Source organism: Ambystoma mexicanum, chromosome 1p, assembly GCF_040938575.1.
Source record: "Ambystoma mexicanum isolate Mex_15411 chromosome 1p, UKY_AmexF1_1, whole genome shotgun sequence".
NCBI lineage: Eukaryota > Metazoa > Chordata > Amphibia > Caudata > Ambystomatidae > Ambystoma > Ambystoma mexicanum.
The window spans coordinates 983,812,148-983,831,677 of record NC_090921.1 but is presented as its reverse complement, the minus strand read 5'-3'; the positions used below and the strand labels follow the sequence as shown (position 1 = coordinate 983,831,677).

General features: G+C 49.8%; 1 protein-coding gene across 1 annotated transcript in view; it reads right to left on the bottom strand.

Annotated features, from left to right (window-relative positions):
* SPMIP8 (sperm microtubule inner protein 8) overlaps positions 1–17,300 on the bottom strand; it is a 292,584-nt gene extending 275,284 nt beyond the window's left edge. Inside the window, exon 1 of the mRNA XM_069654425.1 lies at positions 17,188–17,300. The gene's annotated coding sequence lies outside the window, so the exon portion shown is untranslated. The remainder of the gene's footprint in view (positions 1–17,187) is intronic.
* Between the last annotated feature and the right edge of the window lie 2,230 nt (positions 17,301–19,530).

The following is a 19,530-nucleotide window of genomic DNA, read 5'->3' as shown; positions in this document are numbered from 1 at the left end:
CAATAAGTAGTTGGTGTGAATCACAAGAGAACCCACTTCTTTTATTAATTTCCAAATTTCTTTTCTAGGTTTACTGGAAAAGGATATGTCTTCTCATCGCCTTGGAGTCTTCATGGGAGGTTTAATGTCTGCAGACAAAACAGGTAAGTTCTTTGTGGTCTTAAAACTCTTTATATTGTTCTCTCTCCCTTATTGTCTATGGGCCTCATTACACGGTAGGCGGTAAAAATCGCTAATTACCGGCATGGCGTAATTAGTGTGTCCGCCCTCGCAAGAGGCCGCAAATTGCGTGCCATTACTAGATCGCGGGCACGAGCCTACCGCCATGCCGGTAATGAGCCTACCGCCATGCCGCAAAAGTCCCCAAAAAGTCCCTTAGCGGCATTGTCGAAAGCGATGTTAGCACTTCCGACCTGCCGCCACATGCAAATAGCGGTTTCCGCAAATAGAGGTGACCGCCATTAGCGGTCACCGCTAATAGCGACTACCATAATTTTGCGGAACCGGAACTAGCGTCATCGCACCGGAACGGGAAAGAGCACGGCGGCCATCTTTAAAAACACAATCCATTGCCATCCTCCTTATCCAGGACACCTTACCAGGAACCACGTTGGGAAATACACCAAGGACACCGCTAAGATGCCCAAGGCCGTTAAAAAATCGTCTGAGCGGCAACGCAAGGAGAAATTTAGCAAGGAGGAGCTCCTTATGCTAACGCAGACACTAGCAGACAATGCTCATGTCATCTTCAATAACGACATGCGTCGGGAGACCATTGTGAAGAAGAAGGTCATCTGGGAAGAGGTAGCCCACAAGGTCAGCACGGTAGGCACCACAACCCGCACAGTCAAAGACTGCCGAAAGAGGTGGGATGACCTCCGGCTCCGTGTGCGGAACATTCTATCCGTGAAGCGCAGCCTGGCAACGGGCACAGGAGGAGGCAGTGAATCGCCAATCAAGCTCACTGAGTGGGAGGAGACATGTGCATCAACCATCGGGGTGGAATGCATTTAGGGAGTTGGACAAATGGAGCATGGCGTGGCCGTTTCATCCGATGGAGGTGAGTGTATGCATCAAACAATGCACAGTGAAGTGTGATGTTCCCCCCAATCATGTGTCCATATGAATGCCGTGGCTCCAGCCACAAACAGACATGCATGCATCACCACATATCCATTCAACCCAGACCCATTCATGCATGACCCACCCAACATCCCCATTACCTGCATCCACACTAAAGAGCCTGGAATGCATAGAACGGCATGACGTATTCATTTTGCTCAAGGCAGGTCTACCCATTACTGATGGTTGTCAACATTTGTCACCCTTACAGGATCATACACTGACACTGAGGAGGCACGCACTTCCACACCTGCTCCCACATCCAGCAAAAAAGCCAGGAGCGATGCCACAGGGGACAGCGCCACATCCACAAGGGCAGCCAGGACGAGTGTCCATGACCACAGGGACAAAAGCAGCCGGAACACCAGTTGAACGCATCCACAGGCCATGGCTGCTCCCGTCGTGGCACCCACGGAAGTGTGTCTCCCAGCAGGTGAGGGCAGCATCGACGGAATGCACTCTGCTGCCACCAGCTCAACGGGTGAAGCAGCAGCCACGGCCCCACCTTCAGATGAGGAGGACACACCTGCCATTGATGCTTATAGCCAGAGCCCCAGACCAACAAGCCCCTTACTGGCAAGCCCGAGGTACTCTTCAGGTCCGGGTAGTCATGGAGATTCACCCACCCCTGAAGGGATATGGAGCCCCCAGATATCCTCTCCTGATGCAAGTGCAATGGGACCAGGTGCATCAGCCATCCCACCAGCACCCACCATACGACATGACCTCTCGACCATCTACCAGAGGCAGACCGAGATGAGTGGCCTAGTAGGTCAACATGTGGCAGAGACAGCCTGCCTGAGGGAGGACATTGCTACACTTGCACAGCAGACAAGGGAGGGCATGGAGGCATGCACCAGCCGAATCTGCAGTGAAACGGCCCAACTGCGGCAGGCCATGAACCGCATAGCAGACGCTATTGAGCATCGGTGCCCACTCACGGCCCAAGAAGAACCAGGCCCCTCCTCGTCTGGGAGTTCACGCCAGACTAGTCCCCTGCGCCGGTCTATGCGGAACCTGCGGCGCACGGCTTCACAACCACCAGATGACGATGCAGGCCCTGGCAAATAGGGCCACCAGGATTTGTGTGCCACATGTGGCAATGGACACATTCACGTCATGAGACTCACATGGGAGTGTTGAGGGGGGAGGGGGGTAAGGGTGTATTTGGGTGTGTTGAGGGGGGAGGGGGCTAAGGGTGTATTTGGGTGTGTTGAGGGGGCAGGGGGGTAAGGGTGTATTTTTGGAGTTTGGGTTATGCACTTTAGTATCACAATATGTTCAATATACACTGTTCAGAGTTTGAAACCCAAGCATGGTCTCCATTATTGTGTGTGTGTCATTCATTGTGGACAGGGTGCTTTGTGGGCCTCGAAACATGCACCAGGGCAACAATTCCCATCTACGTCCATGCTATTTCACCTTGGTGCATGATGAGATTACAGAATCAGATGCTGATGCACATTGTGTGCCTCCTTGGCACTGCCTGTTTCATGTCCTGCCGGGGCATTCCACCCGCACTCATCCCCAGCCACATCATACTCTTCTGGTGGTTGCATGTCAATTTGAAGTGGCATAGGCACATTCCATCATATGCACATTTTGTGATGCTCTACACATGCCATGGTTGTCTTTGCCACTTTGACACGGCCGTACAGGAGTGCCACACCCAGGCCGCTTAGGCAGCGGAGCACTGTCATTGGAAGGATGTACTATATTGTTGTCCTCTTCCTGATGGTTCTGTGGGTTCCGTACAGGGGTTAGGAGCCACCTCCTCAGTGGATGGCTGTCATCGCCTGTATGGTGTGAGGAATGGGTGCCTGTTACGGCTCACCTCTGGTGCTGGCTGTTGTTGTAGGTGCTGCACTGCTATCATGTAGTCAAGGCTGTCATGTCATGCTGCTGCTATTGGGACCATCTTGGTTTGGGAAGGGGTGTGGGTAGGGGTGTGGTGTGCTCTTTTGTGCTGCCTGTCTCCATTGCATGCACCTGTGCTGATTGTGTCCACCTGTAGTTGATGGGTACACTGCTCAGGTCTCTTAACGGGTGCTTTTCGATGCCGTTATTAGCGCCATGCCGGTAAGGGGTTTTTGGGTGTTTTACATGCCGCTAATGCCATGTCCGCATGGCCTGTGATGGCCTGGTATTACCGACATGGCGCTAATTCCGGCATGGGGGTCGTCCGCCCGCGGCCTTGCCGCTATTAGTGGCACCGTAATTAATGGGTGCGCAGATAGCGGTGGGTCCGGGTCGTGATTTGCTTAGGGAATTAACGGTACCGGTAAATCTTTACCAGTACCGGTATTCCATTACCGCACAACGTGTAATGAGGCCCTATGTCTCTCTCTCTCTTTGTTTTCTTCCCAGTATCTTCAACAGTGATTTTTTTTTACTTCCTGTTGTCTACTACTAATCTCTATATTTCCCCTTCCCTTGCTTTGAAACAACTTGTCAGGAAAAATAGTCTCTTTCTTTCTTTACTTCTTATATATGCTTGGCGTGTGTTTTAGGTATCACAGCAGTGCTTCACTAAGGGTTCTGAAGCATAAGGTCTTGGTGGCGACTTGTTTTTTTATCTACTTTCAAGCTTTGTCGTTTCTCTGCTCTTTACACAAACCTTTTCCTCAAACTTCTCTTTCTCTCTCTTTCGGTAGCTCTCTGTCCCTTCACTTGTTTCTGCAAGACTTTTGCTCCGTCTGCTATTCAGACACTCTCGCTCGTTTGTTTGATCAGTCACGTCCCTTCATCTTTCTCTTAGAATTACACTTTCCCTTCTCCATTGACGTGACTCAGTCGACACGCCTCCACATCCTTCACTCATCTCATGTATACTTTACGGTTTCTGGTGCGGCGTAGTTTCCTACTCTTCTTCGCTTCCAACCTCAGCAGAGACTTCGGTTCTGTCTCTCTCCCTCTTCGCTGCGCAACGGCGCTCCTCCTCCTTTTTCGGGATACTGACAACGGTCGTTCCCATTCTGCTGGCACAGCGCAACGGCGCTACTTCAATATTTCCTTATAACGAGCGACAACTGTCGCCTTTCTAAAGTACTTGTAAACGAGCGCAACGGCGCTGCCTTTTCTGCTTCACACACGGCGAGCGCAAAGGTGCTGCCTTTCCTCCTTCATACAAGGTGAGCGCAATGGCGCTGCCTTTTCTGCTTCACACACGGCGAGCATAATGGCGCTGCCTTTCCTCCTTCATACAGGGTGAGCACAACGGTGCTGCCTTTCTCGCTGCTCACACGGTAACCTCGATCAACCAGACAGATTATTATTGTAGTCCGCGCAACGGCATAGACGTTTTTATCTAACCCTCACGTTGTCAGCTGTTCACCTCAGTAAGCCCAGCTGAAACTGTTGGGATCAGCCTCCTCCTCATCAGCCCCGGTTTCCTAGGATACCAAAAGATACAAGTCTCCTTAGAGGAAAGTCCATACAGGATTTGCTTCCTGCTTCATATCCAGGCTTTAACAGTATTTTCCCCCTGTACAGAAACATTTAGACGTATGAACAGCCCAGCACATTGTCACAGAGGCCTAGCAACCTGGGCTGAGAGGGGCTCCTATCACCTTGTGACAAGTTCAGATTACTGTCCTTGTCACACATGTAAGAGATGACACACAGTATGCAGACTTTAGGATTATAGAGGCACTTTGGTTCTGAAGGAAGGGGATACAGGAAATATATTTAGGAGCAATGTTCAAGTTCAATGAAAATGTCATCAAAAAGGAATGGACTGGCATCTTAAATGTCACTAGGACTGTTAAAGAAAGGCCAGGCTTGTTCTTCTGACTTGAAAGCATCATGACAGGAATCTGGGTGCTTTACGATGGGTCGAGTAGCAAGACAACCCAGTGATGCAATGTGGTCCTGCAGCATTGATCGGCTCAAGTCAGGTGAAGAACAGGCAGACAATGCTCAAATCAGCATCTTAAAGTAGTCAAGTCAGTTTGACGAGGTCCAACGATATGATGCGGTTCTTCAGTTGCGATCGGCTCAAATATGTTGAGAACACAGACATGTGATGGTTGAGTCAGTGGCACAACAGCTTGAATCGGTTCAGGAAGTGGTGTCAAATGTTGCTCTAGGGGGACTGGATTGCCTTGAAATCAACTCAAATGCAGTCAAGTTGACTCAAAAGCAGATTGAGGTGGGAAACAGAGCCCAAGAACTGTTCTTTGATTCCTGTCTTGCTGGGGGATCCTGTCTAGGGTGTCAAAAGATAAGGGGAGACCTTGGTCTGCCCTTCCTAGCCATGAAGCTTGTCAGAGAGCACTTGCAGGGGATGGCACCTTCAGTGTTCCGGATCCTGGTTCCAATGTACAGGCAGCAGGTACACAACAGTTCACACCAAATGTTTCTCTGGGATGGGTGAGGGAAGGGTCTTTCTCTCTTTTTGGAGTCTCTATCTTCACCTTTATGGCCATAGACTTTGGGTAGATATCCCTGATAGAGGTCTAGGTGAAATTCTTCTTCTTCTGAAGTCCAAGAATGATTCACTTAAAGGGGGGGTGCATCCCCTAATATAGTCAATCTGTGACAGTGGATTGGTCAATTTCAAGCATTCTGCTAGGGCCCAATCTTTGTTCCTGTCATCAGTGTCTTTTCCTGGTGAAATCAGTCTCAGAGAGCGTTGTCTGCAGGAAGTGGGGAGTAGGGCACAGGAAGTGTGATGGGGCCCTTCTCTGGACTGATACTACTTTCTTGGTTACTCTTACTCCATCCTGTTTACTCTCTGCCCTGCATCAAAGAGTTTCTAGTAATTACCACCCTAAAATGCCTTACCTCAGGTTGGCAGGGCCTGTTCTTTGAAGCATAGGGCCTCTCCCTGCCCTCTGAGGGCAGTCCCTCTCGACCTGGAAGGTGACAAGTCTTTCCCAGAGAGAACACAAACTTTGCTCGGACTGAGCCCAAATGGTCTCCGTTAGGAGAAAACAGTGGAGAAACTTTGCTGAAAATGTTGGGCGGAGATATGACATCTAAAGGAAAGGGGCCCCTGCCAAATGAGGGGGACACAATTGTGTGCCATAAAAGTTGGTGGACAAACACCCTTGCCACCTCCCCACCGAAAATTACACCCATCGGAGAAGCTCAGTTCCATAACGTGAACACACAGAAAACCCTGACAGGAGAAACCAATCTGACAATAAAATGGCACCAAAAGGGTTTGGCTAGCATAGCTGTGAATTCCCAGAAACCATCATGTTATAAGCATACGTGGCTCATATTTAGGTTTGTCATCTGCCACCAGGTACAGACAGCACACTATTATTAATTAATTTGATTGAGAGGTGCCCACGGTTAAAAAAGGCATCCCCTGGTTGTTGGAACCTTGAGTTCCAGCAGGCTCTAGGTAGGAACGCACACGTCACTTCTTACTGCCATGTTGACAAACAACAAAGCAGCTGCTGTGATGTATCAGTAAATAGCTCAGCAACGTTACATGCATGCACAAGGCTTTTCAGCATGGAGCATTATGAAAAGGGGTACTGAATACAGACCTCACTTCAGAGAAAAATCTACAGGCTTCATTGTATTAATACAAATCAAACACCTCAGGCTATTCCACCCTCATAGATGGCATTCCGTCACAGTGTCACTATTACTCATGTTTAGACATTTGGGGTTAGAGTGCATGTTTTGTAATACTCTACAGGGAATATACAATGTACAGAATACATTGTTAGATTTGTGTAAGAGCTCATTTTATTGCCTTGCTATTAGAATAGTTTTACAAAGATAATACACAAGAATCAGTGATTCCTTCACAAGAAATGGGGATTGGAACCTGCATTGATCTGGTTTGATTTGAAACATATTTGATTATTGTTAGTCACCTTTTTGACTTATTGGGCCTCATCGCGAGTCTGGCAGTAACCCTTAAAAGTGTCGTTAACAGAATTAGCACCGCCAATACCGCTCCGCCGGATCATGAGCCGTCCAAAAAATACTGCTGACTGTAAAATCAGCCGGCACTATTGCAGCCGGTGCAATAACAGCCGGCTCTATTACAGTCAGCCACACGAAGTGCAAACACAGCCACATCACAAGTCCATGTCCGGCGGTATTAGCGTTGAAAACCGGCTCTAATACTGCCAAAAACATGGCCCAGTTACCTCCAGCTGGAACTAAATGAACATAGGTGCCTGAAATTAAGCCACGGGTGAACCCAATCCACCCGAGGGGGCTATATAAGGCACACTCATACCCCAAACACTGTTTCCAAAACCATGCTGCCACTAGCCACTGTCAGATGGAAGTAGACAGGTAGGATAACCAGGCCAGGGCAGAGGGAGTACAGGGGGGTGGGCAGGAGGAGGAGGAGAGTCCAGACAAGGCGTGCCCTGATCCCGAGAGACAAGCCCTCACCATGGACCCTCACTGACAGCCAGTTGGTCACCCTGTACTGCCTCAACAGGGAGCCCATAACAAAACTGCTCACCACAATACAGAATGAGATAGGGAGCAGGAACAACATTCGGACAGCTGTGCCTCCACTGCTGAAACTAGTGTCCGCCCTACAATTCCTTGGAACTGGCACCTTCCAGCACTCTGTGGCCATGATGCACGGCATGGCACAGCCCACATTCTGTGCAGTGCTGGCCCAGGTGCTTGAAACCCTTTTGCGGCAAGTGCAACTCCACATCTCACTGCCTACCACCCCAGGTCAATGCCATGAAAGCACAGTTCTATGCCATTGCCCAAATGTCAAATGTCACTGCTGCCCTGGACTGTACCCATGTTGCGCTGGTGGCCCCCCAGGCCCATGAAGCACTGTACAGAAACCGCAAGCACTACCACTCCCTGAATGTGCAGGTGACCTGCGACCCCAACCTCATCATCACCCACTGCTGTGCCTGCTACCATGGTTCCACCCACAATGCCATGGTCTTACAGAAGAGCACTCTGCCAGGATACATGAAGAGGCACAGAGGACAACGGACCTGTATAGTGGGTTAGTAGAACAGCCAGCACACAAGCACTGCAGGGCACATGCCCAATTGAGGAGGGAGGGTGTGAATGACCACACAAAGGATGGCATGAAATGCGCACTTGACCACCTCCCGCACCAACGTCACAGTACAGACCTGGGAGCATGCACATATCAGACTTACCTGCATGGAGACGCAGTAGTACACATACAATATCAACCAATCAACCAAATACACCAGCATGGCTACAGGTACCACAATGCAACATGCACCTACTAAAGCAATGCTGACTAATGGCTAAATTGCCTTAAGGAATAACATCCCTGCCAGTGCCACGGCCATGCACCCATGTGCAGCCAGCCCACAATGCCCCCCCGTTGCCACCAGATGCCCAGGGAGGGTCCATGGGGAACCCAGCATGCCACATGCACGGTGTAAATACACAGCCATATGGCAGCCACCATGTCCGCTGCACATGTCACAGACAGACACCTTATTTAACATATGCTGGAAGGGAAGATGGCGCATGAAAAGCGGAAACAATGCATGGCATGAGTGTCACTGCATGCACAGACATAGAATAGACACGTGCCATGAAATGAAGGCCCATCTGCATGCACAAGTAGTCCATTGACCAGATATTGGGCTTCATTATAATACATTTGCCGGTCCGGAAACAATGGTGGCAGTGAGCTCACCGGCAGCCTTGTTTCCGGACTAGCAAACTATGAGCCTGCCTGCCAGAGCCACTGTGCCCGGCAGGTCTGATCCTGCCAGTTGCAGCGGACATGGTAGGCAGACTGGTCACGGAACCACTGGCACCGTTAGCAACGGTGCTGGTGTTTCCGTGTCTCCACATCCAGAGAGTCCTATAGGACTCTATGGGAATGGCGACTTACATTTTGCCGGCGCCTGACTTACCAGGCCGCCGGACTTGGAATCTCCCGGGGGCACCGGGAAGTCAGGCACTGGTAAACCTTTACGAGTCTGGCAGCAACCCGCTGGTAGCACCGGCAGGGTTACTGCCTGACTCGTAATGAGGCAAATTGTGTGAGTCCTCCCCCACACCTTACACCGTGACTAATGCCTGTGCCTCCCCCCATGCAGGTGACTCCAGATACCCGCAGCTGCCCTGGCTAATGACCCCTGTTCATGATCCACAACCACCACAAGAGAATGCCCACGCTATCCCCCTCCGACCTCCCCCCACCAACACCCCATCACATTATCTGCCCTCCCCCACCAACACCCCGTCACACTATCCCATCACACTATCCTACCTCCCCTCTTTACCCACCAACACCCCATCACACTATGCCCCTGCCCCCACCAATAGCCCATCACACTATCTCTGCTCCCCCACCAACACCCCAGTATGGCCACTCATGGAAATCAGTGTCCCAGGAGCTTTCACAACCGTGGCCTCTTCCCCTCCCTCTTGCCGGCCCCTGGTGATCTTGGGTGCAGAAAGCGCTCTGATTGTCGATGTGGCATGCCCTGCTGTGACCCCTCTATGGGTGTGGATGATGTGGATGGGACGGAGCATCTCACCGGGTTTTGCTGCCTTTGCACCTCTGTGATCTGCTGGATGGCTTCTGCTAGTGCAGAGACGCCTTCGGTCATTTCCCTGACCTTTTGTGCATACAGTGTCAGGGCAGACGTGTTGGCAGTTGTTTCGGCCCTGTCCCATGCCATGGTATGCACAACCCTGTGGGTAGCTCCATGGATACTGTCCCATATGGCCTCCAGATGTGCAGTTAGTTATCTGCTCCATCACACGCTGTCTGCGCTCCATGTCCTCGAGCCCCTGCATCAGCATGCTGCATGTTGGACTGCGCTGTGTGGGTGAGGGGCATGGCACTGGTCCTGGGCTGTATGCAGGGGAGCCATAAGATGGAAGGCCGACATCTGTCAACCCCCCCACATGTGGGGGGGTTGGCCTATGCTGTCCGTGTGGCAGCGTGGAGGGCTCTCTGGTGTACATGTGAACTGACGGCGTGGAGGGCTCTCTGGGGAGCATGGGTGCTAGAAGCGTGGAGGGCTCTCTGGGGAGGCTGTACCCTCAGCAGGTGGTGACAGAGGGCTGCTGTCCCCCTGTGGCTCCTCTGTCGCCCTACCAGCAGATGTGGCCTCAGTATCCGTGCCTACAGCTGTGGGTGTGGCTGCAGTGTACCCAGCACTGCTCCTGGTGGCCTGTGGCATGGGCGTTGCCTTGGCCCTGCTCTGCTGCGATGTTACGTGCCGGGACATCCGCCTTGGTGTGGCCTGGGTTGGCCTTTGCGGGGTGGTATTGGCGGTGGTAGCCGACCTTAAGGGCCTGGATGCACCACTCCCTGATGGGCCTGCATCCTCCTCCTCCTCTGATGCCTTTGCTGATGCGTGAGTGCCTGTAGGGGACATAGGAAATGTAATCAGGTATGGTTCCCCCATGTGTGTTGGCATGCAAGACATAATTGTTAGGGTGCAGAGTGTGACCCCACACATATGGGCAAATGGACAGGATTGGTCATGGGAGGATGCATGTGGGAGTATGCATGTGGGCCCAGCGTCATGGGGTTGCTTGTAACGATGGGTGTGTGACCCATGGCCTGTTGTTCTTTAGCCTGTGTGTGACTAGGCCTGTGTGTCCATGCTGGGGTAGATTACATCTTGCATGCATTCTTGTGTCCCTTCATGGTCCCACATCCCCTCCCCGGGTGGCACTCACATGGGGGGGTTGGCCTAGTCCATAGCACTGTCATGGCTCTATGGGGCACTGTGGTGCACAGTGATATGCAGGCTGGGCACATGTCGGTGTGTGGATGAGTACTTCACTGTATCTTGTCTGCCATGCCGACATAGGCCAGGCCCACTGGGGCTGCCACATGCTGGTGTGACTGCTGCACGGTGTTGAAGTCGCTCACACACCTCAATCCAGCTGGCACAGGGTTCACCACTAGGGGTGTGGTGCCCATGGTATTAGTTTGGTTCACTTGCTTGACCTTACCGCTGTTCTGATGCTCAGGGGTGCCCTTGGTGACTCTGCCTTGTTTGCAGGCCCAGCTTCTGGGTCTGCTGACGTGTGTCTCTGTCCACTGGGGCATCTTATGCTGGGCTTTCATTTGTGCATGCATTTGTTTGGGATGGGGGGGTTCACTCACCTCCTGCCTCCTGGCTGCTGGCACCCGCCTCAGCACTGCAAACTCTATCTTCTCGAGGTCCCGCACTGTGCTACATTTCTCCTCCAAGGTCGTGAGAATCAGTGGCTCAACAGTGCCTCCTCCTGTCGCCAGGGATTCCCGGCGGTGTTGGGAGAGCAGTCCCCGCAACCCTAACCCTCAGGTTGTTCCACCGCTTGCAGCAGTCCTCTCCATCACAGGGTACACTTGAGACTGCTGTCACCTTCTGGACAATGGAGTTCCAGATGTCTGTCTGGCGCTGCCCACTGGTCTTGTTATGTTATGTTAAGGCTATTTGTAACACGCTCGTTCACCAGAAGGCATCTTGGAGCAAGTATTCTAGATTCATCTGTCCACAATACACTAAAACAAAAGAGTTTTCACAGCCTGCCCAAAACGAAAATGGTTCTCGGTCCCTCTTAAAGCAGGGGGAAAGTGCATTCCACAATTTTGCAGCTGCAAAAGAGAAAGCTTGACCGCCGACTCAGGATAGACAGATTTTGGGGATCAGCAACTAATTGGCTCCTCTGGAGCAGAGAGAGCGGCCAGGAGAGTATCGACAGCATTTTGTCCCTAAGATATTCAGTCCCCAGGCCATAGAGGGCCTGGTGGACCAAGCACAGGGATTTAAACTGGACTCTCTGAGCCACTGGAAGCCAATATAGAGCCCCCAGTACCGGCTGATATGAGCCCCGTATGGACAATTGCTAGTCACCCTAACTGCCAGATTTTGCAGCAGCTGTAGTCGGTGAATAGAGCCAAGAGGTTGTGCTAGTTAAAGAGCATTACAATAATCACTGCAACTGGTGACAAGAGATGATACAACCAGTGGCCGCAAGTTGTATGAAGAATGAGGAGCACCTTCTAAAGTACCCTAAGCAGAAAATGCCCCATCTTACATACTGCACTCACCTGAGGAGTGATAGACAATGAGGATGACAAAAGCACCCCCAAGTTCCTAACCACTGTCACAGGAGTAGGAGGATCAACCACCATGAGGGTCCTAAATGAAGATGTACACATAGCAGAGCCAGAAGGGGAACCCACCACCAGGACTTCCGTCTTGTGCCCGTTCAGCCTCAACCAATTCGTACTCAACTACCCCCCCCCCCCACCACCGTGAGGCACTCACATAACCCTGATGACACCCCTGCCTGGTCCAGATCTAAACGGACCAGAATCTGTGTGTCGTCGGCATAGGAATAACAGCGGTACCCGTGGGAGCACATGAGGCGAACCAGCGGCTGAACATAGACATTGAAAGGCATAGGGGACAAGGCCAAGCCCTGGGGAACGCCATAAGTAAGTGCACATGATGAGGATAAGAAAGGTGACAGCAGCAGTGATTGGCTCCTATCAGAGAGGAAGGACGTAAACCATGCCAGGACATGCCTGCCAGTGGCATGCACTGCTAGCCGAGACAGCAGAATCGACTGGTCGACAGTGTCGAAGGCCACTGGAAGATCCAATAAAATCAGGGCCCCCACTCCACCACAGTCAGCCAGCATAGTAAGATCGTCGACCACAGACACCAGGACACTCTCCGTGCCCCGCCCTGGGCAGAATCCAGAGTAAAAGGAGTCAAAGAATAAAGAAGTTTCCAAAAAAGAGGACAGCAAAGGAGAGACCAGATATTCAAGCAGTTTCATAAACAACAGAAGAAGGGGGGCGATGGAGCGGCCCTACCTGGATTCACTGTAGAAATGATTTTCCGAATATCTTCCACCTTGGTAATGAAGAAGTCGAGAGGGAATTACACAAGGCCTGAGTCTGACGGACCCCTGGTCTAAGATGAGTAGTGGATGAAAACGATTTCATTACCGAAAAAAGCTCTTTCGATTGATTAAGGGCAAGTTCAACTTTCTGAGTAAAAAGGTTTGCTTAGCAGTCGGAGTATCCTGGTGATATTTTAAGGTGACCTTGTCGAAAATAGACCTTCTCCTGCGGGCGGTATGAGCGGCGCCATTTGCGCTCAGCTTGTCTAACAAGTATGCAGGCAGGAGGTTTTCAATTGAGCCGAATACTGTAGCTCAGAGGTGCGCCTCCGTGTCTGTACAAGTTTGAGGGGAGCAACCTGATCTGCTGCCTCACTAAAGATACAAGAAAGTAAGAACAAATTATTATTCACAGAGCTGCTACATTTATCCAGACATAGGGAAAGCAGTTTCTGAGAATCAACTGTGCGCCAGTTCCGCCTCATGGTCTTCACCGGGTTCGTCTTAGCCACATCTGCAGACCCCATACTTTAAACGATATAAGGCTTTGATCAGACCAGGTCACTTTCTCAATTGAGGTAACAGTTATACTGGCCACAATTGAAAACAATAGGTCAAGAATACCCCCTTGCGCATGTGTAGGTGCAGAGATAGATTGAGTAATTCCCAGATCTGCCATTGCCTCCTGGAACTGAGCTAGTGTAGAATTCAAAGGGGTATTAAACCTCATGCTGAGATCTCCCAATACCACTAGGTTCACAAACTTCACCTGGAGAGCTGCTATCAGATCCGGAAACGGATTAAGAAAAGCTACATATGGACCAGTTAGCCGGCAGACTACCAAAAAATGCCAGGCCACCGACGCAGACACGGTTTACCGGGGCAAAAACACTGCCATCTTCGGCTTATGGTCCAAAGGGACCGCAGAAAACTGCAAAGCTGTCCTAAAAAGGACTGCAATCTCCCCACCAGGATGGACAGAAGCCTGACCTTGATGAATTATGTTGTAGGCAACTGGTAAAGCCAGCGAAAGGGCTGGGGCAGACGTTTCCGTCAACCATGTCTCAAAACCTACATCCAACTGGCCATCAACTAAATGTTCATGCACAAATAAGCCGTGAGGAACCAATGAGCATGAATTAATAAAAAATGCATTCAGTAAACTATCCTCTGCAGGCACATTCACACAACCGATTGGCAGAATAGTATCAAAATGATCAGGCAACAATGTGTTAAAAGGCTGAAGCTGTAGAAGAGCTTCCCTTGAGTAATGTTTACCTACCAGATGTTCCAGCCCGCTCGCCCTTGCGTTGGCAACTGCCATAGAGTTCCTCGTAGTGGAAAGTTACCTCATCTGCGAGGGCCACCAACTCGCCGTCGCTAAATTTGAGTTTCTGCAGGCGATTTTCGTCCACCTTGCCTCTTATACTCTCCTGAGACATTGTTGCTGCTTACCAGGAGTGGAAGGCTTCAAAATGGCCGCAGAGATGCTTCCCGTTCCGGCGTTGATGCAATTTGTGGTGGTGACGCAACTTCCGCCGGCGCTATTAGCACCGGGATCGCTAGCGATAGCGCTATTGGCGCTGCTTTCTTGGTGGTAGCCCTTGTTTTGACCCACTTACTGGCGGGCGCTAATAGCGCTACTGCCCGTGTCAGGGGCACGTTTACACCAGGTTGTGATGTGGTGTTAATTCTGCTGCACGACCCAGCGGTAACGCTTTTGGCGCCTGGCAGTAATTGCGCATGATTACCGTCGGACTTGTGATGAGGCCCAATATTATGTTTAACACGCTTTTTAAATTAGATTTTGCTCCCTTTCATGGCAAGTACTAAAACTAAGTCGACTGTCTGTGGGGCCACTACTTTGTTTACATCGGTCACACATCTTTTAAAGGTTCCTTAGCTGATTGTGGTCCATATGTTATGCCAGAAACTGGCTAGGCCCTGGCCCAAAAACTTTGATTTGCAATTTATTACACCCCTTATTACACCCCTCTATTTTGTATCCCAATTAAGGGACTGCACTGGGACTTGGAAGGGGGAGGTGAGGAAATAGATTGCTACCAGTAAGGTTTACACTGCTTGAAACTGTTAGCGCGAGAACTGCCATCCATCAGTTGTTGGTTTTCTTGCTTCTATGTTGAGCCTTCTTCAGCCCCAAACGAAAACTGTGGTTGGTATAGGGCCTCTGTCTGCCTCAAAACGACAAAGGTTGAACCTGAACGGTTTGCGTCAACCGCAGACTGATGGCAAGATGGCAACCGCCCTCCTGCCCTCCTTTGCTCTCTGTTTCCCTGTCTCATACCACTCCAGTGCTCACCTTCGCTCAATACTCCCTTCACCTGCCCCTACTGCTCATCACCTTTCCCCCACAAATCCACTCCCTCTCGTGACTTTTGCCTTGTCCTGCCTTGTCCTGCTGTAATTTGCTCTCCAGACCTCTCTTTTCTGGTCCCCTCCTCTGGTAGCTACTCCTCCTTTCTTTTTTTTTATATGTATCTATATATGGTTTATAACAAACCGTAATACTTCGTATCATCACCATTAACATAATTAGCATATACACAATCATACTAAGAAAACAATCCTATTTCCATGATCGTTTTACAATCAATAATTAAATCATTAAAAACAATCAGCAACGTATACATACAATCATCTAAAACCCCTCAATAAAAACTCCCCCTATCATCTCTTTTCTCGTTCCTGTCCTTCCTTTTAAGAGCCACTCTCCACCACCAGTTACCACGCTACCCTGACTTTCGCCTCTCCCTCCGCGCTTGTACCCAGTTCTTTAAATTAGCAGGTCCTACTTGACCCCCAGTATCTGCACTTTATATTTTTGAGACCCTCATTACAAGTTGGCCGGTGCTGAATTAACGTGGTGGTATTACCGTATACCGGCATGTTTCTGCACCAGCCAACTCCAAGTTTGCCGGTGGGGTGGCAGAATTACCTTCAGCTAACAGCAGGAGGTAATTCCGCCACCCGACCAGCAACAATCGCTGGTATTACTGACACCGTTATAACCGGCGATGGTAATGCCGGCAAATTCCCTCAGGGAGCCCAATGGGACTTCATGGAATGGGGATTTACCACCATCACCGTCCAGCACTCCTAATCTGACGGTAATACCGCCAGACTGAGTCCAGATAACGGTATTACCATGTTCCGTTATCTTGGCAGATTTACCGCCAGGGTACCGTCAAACTCGTACTCTCTTCCTCCATCTCTCTCACCCTGCAGAACAAAGGGAGAGGCAACGCATGCAGCTGCAGGGGTGCAAGCTCACCAGGAGCAGAAGACAAGTTCACTAATTGAGCTCTACCTGTTACCCCTGGGGTCCCTTTGGTGTTTTCCTATGGTGCATGGATTGATTTGGAAAAGCCTGGGCAATTACTTTTTGAAACACTTTTCTTTGTTATTACCAGAGCCTTTTCTGATATTTCTAACTAATTGGAATTGTGATGAACGGTTTTGGACTGAACCCCCAGTTTTATTATTAGACAATGAAAAAGAGCAATAATAAAATGCCCCCTTTAATACTTAGTTTACATATATGATGCCTGCTATTTTGACACAAAAATGAGAGTTTTATTTTATATAGATGTTATTTTTTTTAACGCAATGCCTAGTAATGGACTGGAAGTTTGTGTGAAAGGATTCCAGATTCACTGTTTAACCAAAGTGTGTGAATATTGCCCAATAATTAAATTTCAGTATGCTTTGCCTGAAAAATAGGGAGCTCTCAAAGCCAGCAAACCTTTTCCCGATACTGGTGTCAAAACAGGGCACACGTGGTCTGTGATTGGTGAGTGTCTTTGAGAGATGGCTGCATTAGGCTAACAGAATCACATTCAAAGTTAATGACTGAATAGTAAACCAATATACTGATATTTTGGTTGGATTCACCGAGATGTTTCATCAAAGCATACTCCAAATGCCAGGCTCAAATAATAGAAAAATACATACCTACACAGAGAGTTAAAGGGGACATGACTGAAGTGGTAGTGCGGGGAGAGAGACGAATACAAATGGGCACAAATAAAGAATGGGTCCGGAGAGAAAGACACACAAAGGAAGTGAGGCCAGTGGAGAACTACGTAAATGGTGTGGGACACACCATGCGGTGAGGTTATCAGAAATGGATCAATGGGCCTCTACCGCCCTCTGGCGTCAAAGAGAATTTAAGACCCTTCCAGGCTGAGCCCCAGGCCACTTAAAGTATAGACTTGTGAGGTGTAAAGCACTGCTGTGTACCTTCTTTTGCTGGCCTGGCGCCTACCCTTCTTTCACTCTTCTCGCTCCTTGGTGCTTGCAATTCCCTCCGTTGGGCACCACTAATGTCCCTTTCTTCGCCCCCTCGCTCCCCCTCTCCCTTGCTCGCCCCCTCGTCCTAGTCTAGCCGCCCTGGCAGAGAGAGAGGGCTGTGGATTAGGAGCAGTAGTAAATGGATCAGCCCGGAGTCCGCTGTCTCAGCAGGGACGCTATTAGCTCAATGACCTCCAGCGTCACCGGCCTGAGCGTGATAATACTTCAGAGCAGGGCTCCGCCATGCTGCCTTCCCCTGCCCTACTTCCTATCATCCGACTCTTCCAGGACTTGCGCTGTTTCTCTCGCCCTCTGTCATGCTGTTCCGTTCGCTTTGCCTATTTCTCCTTCTCTTACACAGTCTTTCTCATCTATTCACACCCCCTCTCTATCTCGCTCGCCCCATGACCTCGTTTTCCCTCACTGTCTTCCCTCTGTCGACTTATGTCGTCCTTCCTCTGTTTCTTGTACAGCGCCCCAATGACGCTCATCATCTTCTGTTTCTCATACTCGCTCTGCTTTGCAATATCTTCCTCACCTACCCGCTGTCTCTCACCTACCCTAGTTGTCTCCGTGCCACACCCTTTCTGTCTCTCTATGCAATACCTCCTTTTCCCTTTATCCATCCCCCACTGTTCTCTCCTCTTTGTTCCTATCCCTGTTTTTTACCTCACTTTCTCACAGTACATTGGTGAGTTTCAAAATGGATATGGCCTGTATTGGGATATAATTCAGTAAAAGATTTTGGGGTGCGCATAGGCCGGTGGTCTACAAACTCAATTAACTTTATCAGTGTCTCAGACATGCTTTGCCCTGTGAAAAGCTCCAACATTTATGATAAACACAAAGGCCCTCTCATTTAAGCATTGCACGCTCATCTGCGTAAACTGTGACATCCATTCCACTGCATGGTACCTGGCAACATGGATTAGACTCCATATTGAGCAGCAAAGGGGCACTCTTCTTTGTTTATGTCAATGGTCTTCAAACTTGTTCATACTTACCCCCTCCCGCTTCAGTAGAAATATTCTTTCTGGGCCCCCTCACCTAGGGGTTGGTCCCCTCTAGGGGACCTAAAGAATGTCCAGGGGGCTCCAGGCTCTTTAAAATATAAGCACATTTTCTACGGCTTATATTTTTACTTTAAAGCAGTCACCTTAATCCTTTTTTATATCAGAAACAGTCATTTTAATTCCTTTTTAAAGTATCTTGGGCCGTCCTTGGATATCCTTCGGTTCATTCCCCCACCCCCTCTGCGCCCCCCATGGCAGCCAGCCCTCCAGGGACGTCATTTCACCAAAATGCCAGGGGTAGCAGAAGTGACATCACATGACCCTTGAACTCTGATGACATAACAGGAAGTGATGTAATTTGACCCCACCCCCAGTGACATCACAGGAAACACAACCTTTCACCCCTTGACAAAACTGGAAGTGGCATCACATAGCATTGTTCCTCAGTACACTAAGAAAAATATGGTTACAATACCACTGCAATATGATATACTTTTCATGCAAGAATGGATCACCATATGTAGTGTTAATGTCAGTGTGTATAGGCCCATATTACCAAACCACTGTGAATGTAAGCAGACGTCCAACACAGCAACCTGGACTATTGTACATCACACGGGCTAAACTGACAGAGCATCCCAAAGAGGCCTAAAACCCAAAGCGCAGTCATCCAGTGCCTGCCAAGTGTCTGGGCACAGACTGGAAACAGCAACGGACCAACACAAGTCCAACCAGAAAAAACGATGGTCTGGAGGGTTGCCCAGGGCTGTGCCAGTGGTTATGAAGGATTTTAAACCTTCTAGCTGTCACCTTTCTGTTTTGTTTATTTGGTAAGTAACCCACCGTTTTTGTTAGATGGGAGATAGAGGGGAAGGATGTATCGCAGGTCACAGTAATTGCAGGGATTTTTAATTTAAAAAATGTAAGCAGCAGCAACTCCATATCATCACCCCTAGAAAAGGCCGATTTTATTATTTTCTTTGGTCCTTTATATCTTGCTTAATGTCAGCCTCCCCCAGCTTCTAAGCACTGGAACAGGAACTGAACCCACGTTGCACTGCAGCCCCCCAAAGCAAGTGTGTTGCCCCTGAGCTATCCTTCCAGTTCCAAATATATATATATTTTGCTTGAGGAAATAGCAGATGGTTTATTTCAAAGGGCAACTTCATGTAAATGAATGACCTCACATTGCCTCCAGTGTCCCTGAGATGCAGGCCTGGCAGATCTGGGTCAGCTCACACAGTGCCCAGACCCAGACAGGAGTGCTAGCAGAAGCCAC